This window comes from Macaca thibetana, chromosome 10 (genome assembly GCF_024542745.1).
Source record: "Macaca thibetana thibetana isolate TM-01 chromosome 10, ASM2454274v1, whole genome shotgun sequence".
NCBI lineage: Eukaryota > Metazoa > Chordata > Mammalia > Primates > Cercopithecidae > Macaca > Macaca thibetana.
In genome coordinates this window covers 95,076,209-95,093,246 of record NC_065587.1, presented here as the reverse complement: position 1 = coordinate 95,093,246, position 17,038 = coordinate 95,076,209, and the positions used below count along the sequence as shown (strand labels likewise).

The window sequence follows — 17,038 nt, the reverse complement described above, 5'->3', positions numbered from 1 at the left end:
CACATACCTCATGTATCTAACAATTAAATATTTAAAATATTGCATACATTTGTATTATTGTTTAACATTTGAGGATGTATAAGTTTTGGGGTGTTATGTTGAGAAATTATGCCATATAAAAAGGAAATAAATTAGAAATAGGTCATCGGTAGCAAAGAGGATTATAATGTATTTTCTAGTATCATTCAACTGGAATCATAACATTATTATTGCAGATTCACATTTCTTATACTTTTTATTAGCTCCCACTCACGTTCTATGAAATATACCTTCTCAAGCCATACATTACTCTTTAGAATTCTGGTAACCAATTATTTTTCTAGGTGGAAAGTTGAAAGTTCCAGGTTTCTCTCTCTGTTATAATGTTCTTTCGGGTAGTGGTAGATGACCATATTTAAGTAATTGAAGGTCTTATAATAATAAATTCTATCCCAGAAATACTTACAAAAAACTAATTCTAGCATAAATATTAATTAGTATTATTAGGGATACGAAAGACTAAAATGCTCTGTTATAGATCTATATCTCCATGTACTTTATTGTACTTCATGTGGTTTCCTTTTTTTCTTTGCTTAAACTCATATTTCATTTACCAATTAGGCTTGTTTTTTGTTGGTATTTTCCTTCGTTCTCACATTTTAAATTGAAATTTTTGTGGAGTCAGGGTCTTGCTCTGTTGCCCAGGCTGGAGTACAGTGGCATGATTGTGGCTCACTACAGTCCCCACCTCTAAAGCTCAAGTGATCCTCCCTCATCAGCCTCCCGAGCACCTGGGATACAGGCACACACCATCAGGCGTGACTCCTTTTTGTGTTTCTGTGTAGTGATGTGTTCTCATTATGTTGCCCAGGCTGGCCTCAAATTCTGGTGACCAATTATTTTTCTAGGAGGAAAGTTGAAAGTTCCAGGTTTCTCTCTCTGTTACAATAATATTCTTTCAGGTAGTGGTAGATGACCATATCTAAGTAATTAAATGTCTTATAGTAATAATCTCTATCACAGAAGTACTTACAAAATCTAATTGCAGCATAAATATTAATTAGTATTATTAGAGATATGAAAGACTAAAATGCTCTGTTAGAGATCTATCTCTCCATGTACTTTATTGTACTTCATGTGGTTTCCTTTCTTTCTTGGCTTAAGCTCGTATTTCATTGAGCAATTAGGCTTGTTTTTTGTTTGTATTTCACTTCATTCTCACATTTTAAATTGAAATTTTTGTGGTGTCAGGGTGTTGCTCTGTTGCCCAGGCTGGAGTACAGTGGCATGATCTTGGCTCACTACAGTCTCCACCTCTAAAGCTCAAATGATTCTCCCACATCAGCTTCCCGAGCAGCTGGGATACGGCACACACCATCAGGCGTGACTCCTTTTTGTGTTTGTGTGTAGAGATGTGTTCTCATTTTGTTGTCCAGGCTGGTCTCAAATTCCTGAACTCAAGCCATCCACCCACCTTGGCCTGGCAAAGGGCTGTGATTACAGGTGTGAGCCATCATGTCTGGGCAACATTGAGTTTATTTAAAGGAATTGATGAGGGCTGAGTATGGTTTTGCACACTGGTTATCTCAACACTTTGGGAGGCAGAAGTTGAAGGTTTCCTTAAGCCTAGGAGTTTGAGACCAGCCTGGGCATATAATGAGGCTTTGTCTCTACAAAAATAACAATAAATACATTAGCCAGGCATGATGGTATGCACCTGTAGTTCCAGCTATTCAGGAAGTTGAGGTGGGAATATTGCTTGAAGTCAGGATGTTGAGACTGTAGTGAGCCGTATTCATGCCACTGCATTCAGCTCTGGTTGACAGAGTGAGACCCAGTTTCATAAAAAGAGATTCATAAGAAACTCTTGATGCAACTCATAATTTTTAAAATGGGAATTCCTTCTTGATATTACCTTAGCAGCATGTCCCCGGGAAAGTGTCAGAGCCTTTACCTGGACCTTCCCATGAAAAAGGAAATAGTATAGTCAATGGAAAAGAAGAAGTTGAGAACCATATTTTATTTAAAAAGTCATTTGATAGAATGCTTCTTTTAAAATATGAGTATGAACATAGTCTAATAGCTAAGTAAAATGTCCTGTTAACTGAATAATAAGTAAAGGAGAAGTCAAATGGTGATAAGTTGTGTCTCTAACCAAGGGTCAGCAGTTGATTCTATTGGGAGTACCACTAAAGGAGCTGAGTTATGAGTTCCATTTTAAGATACTCTAAGACCTGAGGCAAGTCAATAAAGAGGGAAGAGGAAATGAATAAAAGAGAAAGAAAGCCTGAGGAGGGCGGAGTGTACATGGAATAAATATAAAAAAAAGTGGATATATATATTGGAGGGTAGTAAAGTCAAACTATTCTATAGAAGATGGAAGAACAGGGTGTTAGAAATAAGAAAGAAGATAGTGAGCTTCCAATACCAAAATGTGTCAGAGAACTACAGTAACGTTTTTCTAGTCTTGTTGTTACCCTCACTACTGGGGAGGCATTAAGGATTGACGTACTTTACCACACAGACCTGTGTTTTATCTACACATAACACTCTCCGTTATGCACACTCATTCACGCTAAAAAACATACTCAGCCACATGTACAGTCATACAGACACTCACACACACATCCTTGCTCACAGTCACACACATTCTCTCTCACAAACTCACACTCACAGTGACATACTCAATCCCACTCACACCCACACTCTCACTCACTTGCACTTTCTCTAGTACTCACCCTCAAACATTCATACTCATTCACATGCACACTCACACTTGCATGTTCACTCACTCATACTGTCACACACTCACAGACAGTAACAAGGTCACTCACACTCACTCTCACTCACACTCACAAACACACACACTCACACTCACTTTCACTTACACACACACTCACACTCTTCTTCATGCACACTCACTCACACTCACCCACACCCACACACATGCACACTCACACTGTCACTCACACAAATTCACACTCTCACTCACTGTCACTCATTCACATTCTCACTCACAAACTCACACTCACACTCAGTCACAGACTCAACTCCACTCACACTCACTCACACTTTCACTCATGCTCACCCTCACACACTCACTCTCATGCACACTCACCCTTGAACACTCACTCACACTGTCACACTCACTCACAGACACTAACACTGACACTCACAATCACTAACACTCACACACTAACATTCACACACTTACTCACACAAAGTCACTCACACACACTCACACTAACATGCACTCCAACTCACACTCACTCACAGTTTTTTTTCTCCAACACGTGCCTCTCCATCCCTCCCTCAAACCTTATCTTCCCATCAGGGGCCTTCTCTGTGATGTGTGGTACACTACCTGGTCTGAGATGCACCCTGGGTTAAAACCAGGGATGCCAGGATCTTCAGGTGGCAGCGCAGGAGATCATGGGAAGGCACTTTCATCTGTGGAGACCCAGGAACACGTTTCATTATTTTCTGCCATGTATGCCCGACCTCCCCTCACTCCAACCTTACTATCCCCTCAGGGGCATCTGGCCCTCTTTGTTTTAATGCTAACGGGCCCAAAAGGCACACTGGTTTCAAAACAGGGAACCCAGGATGCCCACAGAACACTGCTGTGGCTGATGGGAAGTCACTTTCTTCACTGGGGAGCCCATTAACGTTCCTCAGTGGCATAAATTTTTTTCTTTTTTTGCCACAGGAGCCCCATACACCCTCCTTCTAACCTCACCTTCCCCTCAGGGTCTTTCTGTCCATTTTGGAGTACCCTGCAGGGCCCGAGACCCACCCTGATTTTGAACCATGGACGCCATGGTCCCCAGGGGCCAGTGTAGGGCCTGATATGAAGGCATTTTTGTCCTTGTGGGAGCCAGGAACACTTCTCAGCTGTGCGATTTTCTTTTATTTTTTCTGCCACAAGTGCACCAGCTCCCATTCCTCAAAGCTAAACTTCCCCTCTGGTACCTTCTTCCTTCTCTGGAGCACCCATAGTGTTACCAAGACACATCTTGGTTAAGAGTCGGATAGACAAGGGTCCCCGGGCCCCAGTGCAGGGGCTGTCGGGAAGGCACTTTCTTCCATTGGGGATCAGAAATGCTTCTTGAAGACCCATTTTTGTTGTTGTAATATCACAAGTAACCCAGCTCACAAACACTCACACTCTCACTCACTCACTCACACTCACACAATCACTCACACTCACAGTCACTCACATACTCATACAAACACACACTCACACACAAGCAACCTCACACACACAGTCACACACATTCACACACACTATCACTCACACTCGCACTCAATCACTCTCACACTCACAAACACACACATTCACACTCACTTTCACTCACACACACTTACACTCACACTCTCATTCATGCTCATAAACATACTCACCCACATGCACAGTCACATGCACACTCACACGCAAGCACATCCTCTCTCACAGTCACTCGCATTCTCTCTCACAAACACACTCACACGGACACACTCAAATTCACTCACACCCACACTCTCATTCACTCACACTTTCACTCCCAGTCACCCTCACACACTCACACTCACTCACACACACACTCACACTTGCACACTCATTCACACTGTCACGCTCACTCACAGACACTGAAACTCATGGTCACTCACACTCACAAACACACACACTCACTCATTTTCACTTACACACATACACTCACAAGCACACACACTCACACTCCCTCACTTTCACTTACACACACTTACATTCACACTCTCCCTCCCACACACTCACTCACACTCACACACACACTCATACATGCACACTCACACACATGCACTCACACTCACAAAGTTGCCCTCTCGCTCACAGTCACTCACTCACATTCTCTTTCACAAACTCACACTCACTCTCATTCACACACTCAACACCACTCACACCCACACTCTCACTCACTCACACTTTCACTCACACACACCATCACACACTCACATTCACTCACATGCACACTCACACTCGCACATTCACTTATACTGTCTCACTCACATTTACACTCATGGGCACTCACACTCTCTCACACTCAAACTCGTACATACACTGACACTCACACATTTACTCACAGAAACTCACTCACTGACACACACTGACATACACACAGTCACACTCACTCTAACTCACACACACTCAGTTTATTTTTTCTCCAGAAAGTGCGTCAACATCCCTCCCTCAAAGCTTATCTTCCCATCAGGGGCCTTCTCTTTGATTTGTGATACACTAAATGGCCCAAGATGCTCCCTGGGTTCGAACCAGGGACTCCAGGATCTTCAGGTACCAGTGCAGCATCTCATGTGAAGGCACTTTCGTCCGTGGAGACCCATGAACACTTCTTGGCAGCACATTTCATTTTTTTCTGCCACATATGCCCCACCTCCCCTCACTCCAACCTTACTATCCCATCAGGAGCCTCCGACCCTCTTTGTGGTACCCCTAATGGCTCTGATAGGCCCACTGAGTTTGAACCAGGGAACCTAGGTGCCCGCAGAACAGTGCTGTGGCTGATGGGAAGGCTCTTTCTTCACTGGGGAGCCCAGGAACGCTACTCACTGGCATCCAGTTTTTTCTTTTTCTGACACAGGATCCCCATATGCCCTCCTTCTACCTCACCTTCCCCTCAGGGTCTTTCTGTCCATTTTGGAGTACCCCTGTAGGGCCTGAGATGCACCCTGGTTTTGAAGCATGGACACCACGGTCCCCAGGGGCTGGTGCAGGGTCCGATATGAGGGCACTCTTGTCCGTGTGGGACCCAGGAACGCTTCTAAGTGGTGTGATTTTCTTTTACTTTTTCTGCCACAAGTGCACCAGCTCCCCTTCCTCAAAGCTTAACTTCCCCTCTGGTGCCTTCTTCCTTCTTTGGGGCACCCATAGTGTTACTGAGACGCACCCTGGTGTGGAGCTGGATAGGCCATGATCCCCAGGGGCCAGTTCAGGGCATGATGTAATTCTTCCTTCTTTGGGGCACCCATAGAGTTACCGACATGCACCCTGCTATCCAACCGGTTAGGCCACTGTCACCGGGGACCAGTGCAGGGGATGTAGGGAAGGCAATTTCTTCTGTGGGGGACAAGGAATGCTTCTCAATGGCCCATCTTTACTTTTTGATGTATTACTGCAGAGAACCTATCTCACAAACACTCACAAACTCATTCACTCACTCACACTCACACACTCACTCACACTCACACTCACACTCACACATTCATACTCACACACTCACACAAAAGCAACTTCACACTCAAAGACATTCACACTCACTCACACACACTCACTCTCACACTCACATTTAATCTGACTCACTCATTCTCAATCACCCTCACAAACACACACACATACTAATTCACTTTCACTCAAACACACTTGCACTCACACTCTACCTCACAGACACTCACCCACACACACACTCACTCACACTCACAAACTCCCACTCTCGCTCACAGTCACTCACTCACATTCTCATTCACAAACTCACACTCACACACTCAACCCCACTCAACTCACACTCTCACGCACTCACACTTTCACTCACACCCTCACACAAACTCACACACACACACTCATACTCACACACTCACTCAACAGACTGTCACACTCACAGACACTAACACCACAGTCACTCACATTCACTCACACTCACACACACTCTCAGACTCACACACTTACACAAACTCACTCTCACACGTACAAACACACACACACACACTCTCACTTTCACTTACACACACTTACACTCACACTCTCCCTCATGCACACTCACTCACTCTCACACACACACTCACAGGCACACAAACTCACACACACACTCACACACACTCACACTCTCGCTCCCTGTCACTCACATTCTCACTCACAAACTCACACTCACACACACTAAACCCCACTCCAACCCACACCCTCACACACACTTTCACTCACACCCTCACACACTCATACTCACTCACATGTACACTCACACTCGAACACTCACTCACTCACACTGTCACACTCCCTCACAGACACTAACACTCATGGTCACTCACACTTACTCACACTCACACTCACACACAGTATCACACTCACACACTTTCTGACACAAACTCATTCAATCTCACTCTCACACTCTCACTCTGTCTCACAAACACACACTCACACTCACTTTCACTTACAGATGCACTCTCACTCACACACACAAACTCACACTCACGCACACATTCACACACACTCACACTACCACACACATGCAATAATTCACACTCACACAATCATACTCTCGCTTACAGTCATTCATTCACATTCACACTCACAATCACTCACACTCACAATCTCATTCTCACTCACACACTCACTGAAACTCACTCACACTAACACATTCACATTCACACACTCACACTCAAACACAATCACACACTATCACACACTTAACTCACACTCACATTCACACCCATTCACGCACATTCACAAAAACACATTCGCACTCACACCCTCACTCACTCTCACACTCACACTCTCATTCACACTCAGTCACTCACCCACACTCACAAACTCACAACCGAAGTCACTAACACTCGCATTCACACTCAAACTCACACTCACACACTAACCCAAACACACACTCCCTCACACCCTCACTGGCACCCTCACTCATCACACTCACACTCAAACACTCTGATACACACACTTACACTCACACTCACTCACACTTACAGTCACACACTTACCCAGACTCACACACACACAGACACTCACTAACACTATCACTCACTTACTCTTACATACACTCACTCACGCTCATACTCATGCTCACACACACACATTCAGTCTCTCTCACACTTTCACACCTACTCACAGGCACTCACAGTCATACTTACACACACTCACAGTTTTTTTGTCCAACAAGTGAGTCACCATCCCTCACTCAAACCTTCTACACAGGGGCCTTCTCTCTGTTTTGTCATACCCCTACCTGGCCTGAGACTCACCCTGGGTTCGAATCACAGTTGTGAGGGTCTCCCGGAACCATCACCAGGGCTCATGGGAAGGCAATTTCGTCCCTGGAGACCCAGGAACTCTACTGGATGGCACGTTTATTTTTCTGTCACATGTGCCCCACTTCCCCTCACTCCTACCTTACCATCACCTCAGGGGCCAGGGTTCCTCTTTGTATTACAACTAACAGGCCTGAAAGGCACCCTGGTTTTGAAACAGGCACCGCAGGGTACCCGTGGCCCAACACTGGGGCCAATGGGAAGGCACTTCCATCCCTGGGGAGCCCAGGAACGCTTCTCACTGGTGCTTTTTTTTCCCTTTTTCTGCCACAGGAGCCCCATATGCACTCCTTCAAAACTCACCTTCCCCTCACAGTCTATCTGTCCACTTTGGAGTACCCCTAGTTGTACCAAGCTGCACCCTGGGTTTGAGCCAGGGAGGCCAGGGTCCCAGGCCCCAGTGCAGGGGCTGATGGGAAGGCACGGTTGTCCGTGTGGGACCCAGGAATGCTTCTAAGTGCTGCGAATTTCTTTTATTTTTTTCTGCCTCATGTGAACCATCTCCCCTTCCTCAAAACTTACACACACTCACACACTCACACTCACTCACACCCGCATTCACACTCACACTCACTCACATTCATTCACACACAGAAACAGTCACATGCAGTCACACTCACTCACACTCTGACAAACTCACACACTAGCTCCCTCACTCACACTCACTCACACTCACTTAAACTCACACACTGACTCACACTCACACTTCACTCACACTCACACACACACACACACACACACTCACACTCACACTCACACAGTCTCACACACTCTCACACACGCACTCACACTCTCACTCACTCACACCCTCACTCACTATCACTCTCATTCGCACTTGCACTCACACTCACATTCACAGTCACTCACACACACTCACACTCACAAACTCACAGTCACACTCACTCCCTCATTCACCCTCACTCACACACTCACACTCACACTAACATTCACTCACACACACTCACTCACACTCTCACTCACATTCTCACATTCACACTCACTCACCTGAGGCCTGAGATGCACCCTGGGTTTGAACCATGGATGATAGGGTCCCTTGGGCCTAAAGAAGGGCCTTATGGGAAGGTACTGTTTTACCTGTGGGTCTGGGGAATGCTTATCAGTGATGCATTTTTTTTCCTGTTTGGTGACACCAGTGCCTTGGCTCCCCTCCCTGGAAAGTTACCATCCCCTCAGGTGCCTTCTGCCTGCTTTGGGGTACCCCAAGTCAGCCTGAGGCACACCCTGGATTTGAACCGGTGAGGCCTAGGTCCCCCAGGCCCACTGCAGGCGCTGACATGAAGGCACTGTCTTCCGTAGGGGATGAGGAATGCTTCTCCGTGGTGCTTTATTTTTTTATTTCACAGGAAATCTACCTCCCTGCCCTCAAACCTTACCTTCCCCTTAGGGGCCTTTGTCCCCATTTCAGGTACCACTAGTGGGGCCAAAACACAGCCTGCTCTTGAACAAGGGACTCCAGTGTTCCTGCGGCCCAGCGCCAGGGCTGGTGGGAAGGCACTTTCATTCATGATGAACCCAGGATAGCTTCTCAGAATCGCGATTTTTTTTTCTGCCACAGCTGCAGCACCTCACCTCCCTCACTATAAGCCTTCCCCTCAGGAGACTTCAGCTCGCTGTTGGGTACCCTTCACACTCCCAAGATGCACACTGCATTCAAACGAGAGACTGCAGGTTCCCCAAGGTGCATCACAGGGGCTGATCAGAAGGCATTTTGGTCCATTGTGACCCATGACCTGATTCCCAGTAGCGCTTTTTTTCCTCTCCAACAGGTGCCTCACCATCCCTCCCTCAAGCCTTATGTTCGAATCAGGGGCCTTCTCTGTGATTTGTGGTACCCTACCTGACCCGATACACAACCTGGATTAGAACCAGGGATGCCAGGATCTCCAGGTAACAACGCAGGTGCTCATGGGAAGGCACTTACATCCGTGGAGACACAGGAACACTTCTTGGTGGCACGTTCTTTTTTGTTTCTGCCACATATACCCCACGTAACATCACTCCAACCTTACTATCCCCTCAGGTGCCTAAGGCCCTCTTTGTGGTACACCTAACGGGCCTGATAGGCACAGTGTGTTCGAATCAGGGAACCCAGGGTGCTACAGAACTGTGCTGTGGCTGATGGGAATGCGCTTTTGTCCCTGGGGAGCCCAGAAATGCTCATTGCTGGCATTCATTTTTTACTTTTTCTGACACAGGAGCCCCATATGCCCTTCTTCTAAACTAATCTTCCCTCAGGGTCTTTCTGTCCGTTTTTGAGTACCCCTGCAGGGCCCGAGATGCACCCTGATTTTGATCCATAGATGCCACAGTCCCCAGAGGCCAGCGCAGAGCCTGATATGAAGGCACTGTTGTCCGTGTGGGACCCAGGAAAGCTTCTAGGTGGTGCAATTTTCTTTTATTTTTTCTGCCACAAGTGCACCAGCTCCCACTCCTCAAAGCTTAACTTCCCCTCTGTTGCCATCTTCCTTCTTTGGGGCACTCATAGTGTTACCGAGATGCACCCTGGTTTCGAGCCGGACAGGCTGCAGTACCTGGGGTCCAGTGCAGGGGATGTCAGAGCAGCACTTTCTTCCATGGGGGATGAGGAATGCTTCTCGACGTCCAGTTTTTATTATTGGTTGTAATACCACAGGTAACCCAGCTAACAAACACTCACACACTCACTCACTCACACTCACTCACACTCACACACACACTCACTCACAGTCACTCACACTCACACACTCACATTCTCACACTCACACACACACACACAACACACACACACACACACACTCATTCACCTCCTCACACACACTCTCCTCACTCTCTCTCACACTCACCCTCACTCTCACTCAGTCAATTTCACTCACACTCACAAACACACACTCTCACTCACTTTCACTCACACACATACACTCACACTCACTCACCTCATCACTCACACACTCACTTCACACACACACATCACACTCACACACACACTCAAACTCATACTCACTCACTCACACACACTCACACACTCGCACATTCATTCACTCACACTGTCACACTCACAGACCCTAACATTCACGGTCACTCACACACACAGTCACACACACACACTCACACAACTCACTCTCTCACACACACTCACATACTCACACTCACACTCACTCAAACTCACACTCACTCACAGTTTTTATTTTTCCACCAACAGATGCCTCACCATCCCTCCCTCAAACCTTGTGTTCCATTCAGGGGCCTTCTCTGTGATTTGTGGTAACTTACCTGGCCTGAGACGCACCCTGGGCTTGAACCAGGGGCACCAGGATCTCTAGGTACCAGTGCAGGGGCTCATGGGAAGGCACTTTCATCCGTGGAGATCCAGGAACACTTCTTGGTGGCACGTTTTATTTTTTCCTGCCACATATGCCCCAAGTCCTCTCACTCCAACCTTAATATTCCCTCAGGAACCTCAGGCCCTCTTTGTGGTACCCCAAACGGGCCTGGTAGGCACACTGGGTTCGAACCAGGGTGCTTGAAGAACAGTGCTGTGGCTGATGGGAAGGCACTTTCATCCATGGGGAGCCTATTAATGCTCCTCACTGGCATCCATTTTTTTCTTTTTCTGCCACAGGAGCCCCATACCCCCTCCTTCTAACCTCACCTTCCCCTCAGGGTCTTTCTGTCCATTTTGGAGTACCCCTCAGGGCCCAAGATGCACCCTGGTTTTGATGCATGGACACCACGGTCCCCAGGGGCCAGTGCAGGGTCCGATATGAAGGCACTCTTGTCCGTGTGGGACCCAGGAATGCTTCTAACTGGTGTGATTTTCTTTCATTTTTTCTGCCACAAGTGCACCAGCTCCTCTTCCTCAAAGCTTTACTTCCCCTCTTGTGCCTTCTTCCTTCTTTGGGGCACCCACAGTGTTACTGATACGCACCCTGGTTTCGAGCCGGTTGGGCCACAGTCCCCGGGGCCCAGTGCAGGTCTATTGGGAAGGCAGTTTCTTCCGTGGGATACAAGGATAGCTTTTAGATGGCCCTTTTATATTATTTGTTGTAATACCACAGGTAACATAGCTCAGAAGCACTCACACATTCACTCACTCACACACACTCACACACACACAGTCACTCACACTAACACAATCACACTCACACACCCACTCACACACAAGCACTCTCACAGTGACACACACACACTCACTCACACACATTCACTCTCACACTCACTCTCTTACATTCACACTCACACACTCTCACACTCACAAACACACACACTGACACTCGCTCACTTTCACTTACACACACATTCACACTCTCCCTCACGCTCACTCACACTCACACACACTCACCCACATGCAAACTCACACACACATTCACACACACACTCACACTCTCACTCACAGTCACTGTCACATTCTAACTCTCAGAAACACATTCACACTCACACACACACTCTCACTCACACACACACACTCACACTCACTCACACACACTCACACTCACTCACACACTCTCACTCACTCACACTTTCACTCACACTCACTCTCATACACTCACCCTGACTCACATGCACACTCAGACTTGCACACTCACACTGTCACACTCACTCACAGACACACAGTCACACACACTCACTCACAGTCACAAACACTCACAGTCACTCACATCACTCACTCACTCAGACACACTCACACTCACTCAAACTCACACTCGCTCACAGTTTTCTTTTTCTCCAACAGTTGCCTCACCATCCATCCCTCAAACCTCATGTTCCAATCAGGGGCCTTCTCTGAGATTTGTGGTACCCTTCCTGGCCTGAGACACACCCTGGGTTCGAACCAGGGATGCCAGGATCTTCAGGTCACAGCACAAGGGCTCCTGGGAAGGCCCTTTCTTCCGTGGTGGACAAGGAATGCTTCTCAGTGGCCCGTTTTTATTTATTGTTGTAATCCCCCATTCCCCTCACTCCACCTTACTAAACTCAGCCTCACTCTTTGTGGTCACCAAACACTCACACAGTCACTCACTCACTCACACATAATCACTCACACTCACAGTCACTCACACACTCACACATTCAAAGTCACACACTCACACGCAAGCACCCTCACACTGACTCACACTCACTCTCACTCACACACACTCTCACCCACTCACTCTCACTCACACTCAACAACACACACACTCAAACTCACTTTCACTCACACACTTCCACTAACACTCCCTCATGCACACTAACTCACACTCACAAACTCACCCACAAGAACACTCACACACACACTATCACCCACACTCACACACTAACACTCACTCACAGTCACTCACTCACATTCTCACTCACAAACTCACACTCACATTCACACACTCAACCCCACTCACACCCACACTCTCATTCACTCACACTTTCACTCACATTCACCCTCACACACTCACAATCACTCACATGCACACTCACACTTGAACACTCACTCACACTCTCACACTCACAGACACTAACACGGTGACTCACACTAATCCTCACACTCTCACTCACTCTCACTCACACTCACAAACGCATTCACTCACTTTCTCTTACACACACTCACACTCTCCCTCTTGAACACAAACTCACACTCACACACACTCACAACACCCCCATACACACTCACTCACACTCACTCAAACTCACTCACTCACAGTCACTCACATTCTGACGCACAAACTCACATTCACACCCACTGTCACACTCAACCACACTCACACTCATACTCTTACTCACACTCACACTCATACTCTTACTCACACTCACACTGTCATTCACTTTCAGTCACACTCACACACACTCACACTCATTCACTTTCACTTACATACACTCACACTCCCTCACACACACACCCGCACACACACCCACACTCACACACACTCTCACTCACACTCACACACTCATACTCTTCCTCACAGTCACTCACATTCTCACTCACAAACTTGCAACCACACACTCAACCCCACTCACAACCACTCACTCACTCACCCTTTCACTCATACTCACCCTCACACTCACACACACACACACACTGACACTCACATGCACACTCGCACACACTCACTCAATCACACTTTCACACTCAATCACAGACCCTAACACTCATGGTCACTCACACTCACACACACTCACATTCACATACATTCACACTGACACAATTACTCACACAAACTCACTCACACACACTGACATACTCTCACACTCACACTCACTCAAACTCACACTCACTCACAGTTTTTTTTTCTACAACAGGTGCCTCACCATCCCTCCCTCAAATCTTATGTTCCATTCAGGGGCCTTCTCTGTGGTTTGTGGTACCATACCTGGCCTGAGACGCACCCTGGGTTCGAACCAGGGACTCCAGGATCTCCAGGTACCAGCGCAGGGTCTCATGGGAAGGCACTTTCGTCTGCCAAGATGCAGGAAAACTTCTTGGCCTCAAGTTTCATTTTTTTTCTACCACATATGCCACTCTTCCCCTCACTCCAACCTTACTATCCCCTCAGGAGCCTCTGGCCCCTTTTTGATACCCCTAATGGGTCTGATAGGCACTCTGGTTTCGAACCAGGGACCCCAGGGTGCCCAAAGAACAGTGCTGTGGCTGATGGGAAGACATTTTCATCCCTGGGGAGCCCATTACCACTCCTCCCTGGCATCAATTTTTTTCTTTTTCTGCCACAAGAGCCCCATACGCCCTCCTTCTAAACTCACCCTACCCTCAGGGTCTTTCTGTCCGTTATGGAGTACCCCTGTAGGGACTGAGATGCACCCTGATTTCAAACCATGGATGCCATGGTCCCCAGGGGCCAGTGCAGGGTCTGATATGAAGGCACTGTTGTCTGTGTGGGACCCAGGAATGCTTCCAAGTGGTGCAATTTTCTTTTATTTTTTCCACCACAAAAGCAGCAGCTCCCCTTCCTCAAAGCTTACCTTCCCCTCTGGTGCCTTCTTCCTTCTTTGGGTCACCCATAGTGTTACTGAGACACACCCTGGTTTTGAGCCCGTTAGATCACGGACCCCGGGGCCCTGTGAAGGGGCTGTCGGGATGTCACATTCTTCCATGGGGGACAAGGAATGCTTCTTGACTGCCCTCTTTTATTTTTCGTTGTAATACCACAGCTAACCCAGCTCACACTCACTCACTCACACTCACACAATCACTCACTCTCACAGTCACTCATACACTCACAGAGTGAAACTCACACACTCACACACAAGCCAGCTCACACACACTCACACTCACTAACACACACTCACTCTCATTCACATTCACTTACACTCTCACACTCACACTCACTCTCATTCACTCTCACACAAAAATACACTCCCTCACTTTCACTCACACACACTTACACTCATACTCTCCCTCATGCACACTCACACTCACAAACGCACACACCCACATGCACAGTCACACACACACACTCACACTCACTCACACACTCACACACTCACACTCACACTCACTCACACTCACACACACACTCACACACTCACTCAACTCACATTTTCACACACTCACACTCTCACACTCACACACACACACATTCGCACTCACCACTCACTCACATTGTCACACAGACACTAACATGATCACTCACACTCACCTCACTCACTCACACTCACACTCACTCACTCTCACACTCACAAGCACACTCACTCACTTACACTTACACTCACACTCTCTCTCACGCACACTCACTCACACTCACACACACTCACACACATGCACATGCAAACTCACCCAGACTCACTCACACACACTCACACACTCACACTCTCACTCAGTCACTCACACACATTCTCACTCACAAACTCACTCACACTCACACACACTCAACCCACTCACACTCACACTCACTCACTCACACTTTCACTCACACTCACACACTCACACACTCACATGCACACTCACACTCACACTCACACTCACACTCTCACTCACACTTTCACACTCACACTTACACTCATGGTCACTCACACTCACACTCGCACACACACTCACACTCACACTCACACACTTACACAAACTCACTCACTCATACACAGTCACACTCTCTGTAACTCACATGCATTCAGAGATTTTTTTCTCCAACAGGTGCCTCACCATCCCTCCCTCAAACCTTATCTTCCCATCAGGGGCCTTCTCTGTGATTTGTGGTACCCTACGTGGCCTGAGACACACCCTGTGGTTGAACCAGGGACACCAGGGTCTTCAGGTAACAGTGCAGGGACTCGTGGGAAAGCATTTTCATCTGTGGAGACCTAGGAACACTTCTTGGAGGCATGTTTTATTTTTTTCTGCCACATATGCCCCACCTCCCCTCACTCCAATCTTACTATCCCCTCTTTGTGGTACCCCTAATGGGCCCGATAGGCACACTGGCTTTGAACCAGGGAACCCACCCCTCAGGGTCTTTCTCTCCGTTTTGGAGTTCCTTCCCCTCAGGTTCTTTCTGTCCGTTTTGGAGTACCACTGAAGGGCCTGAGAAGCTCCCTGATTTCGAACCATGGATGCCATAGACCCCAGGGGCCAGTGCAGGGTCTGATATGAAGGCACTGTTGTCCGCATGGAACCCAGGAGTGCTGCTAAGCAGTGCAATTTTCCTTTATTTTTTCTGCCACAAGAGCACCAGCTCCCATTCCTCAAAGCTTAACTTTCCCTCTGGTGCCTTCTTCCTTCTTTGGTGCACCCGAGATGCACCAAGGTATCAAGCCTTTTAGGCCACGGACCCTGGGGCCCAGTGCAAGGACTGTAGGGACGCACTTACTTCCATGGGGTACAAGGAATTCTTGATGGCCCATTTTCATTTTTTGTTGTAATACCACAGGTAACCCAGCTCACACACACTCACTCACTCACACGCAATCACCCACACTCACAGTCACTCACACTCACACATTCATACTCACACTCACACACAAGCAGCCTCACACTCACACACACTCACACTTACATACTCTCACAATCACTCACACTCACACTATC

General features: G+C 47.5%; 1 protein-coding gene across 2 annotated transcripts in view; it reads left to right on the top strand.

The window, feature by feature from the left end:
- The window catches only part of LOC126929834 (uncharacterized), a 794,775-nt gene that overhangs the window by 301,766 nt on the left and 475,971 nt on the right, over positions 1-17,038 (top strand). The window lies entirely within an intron of this gene.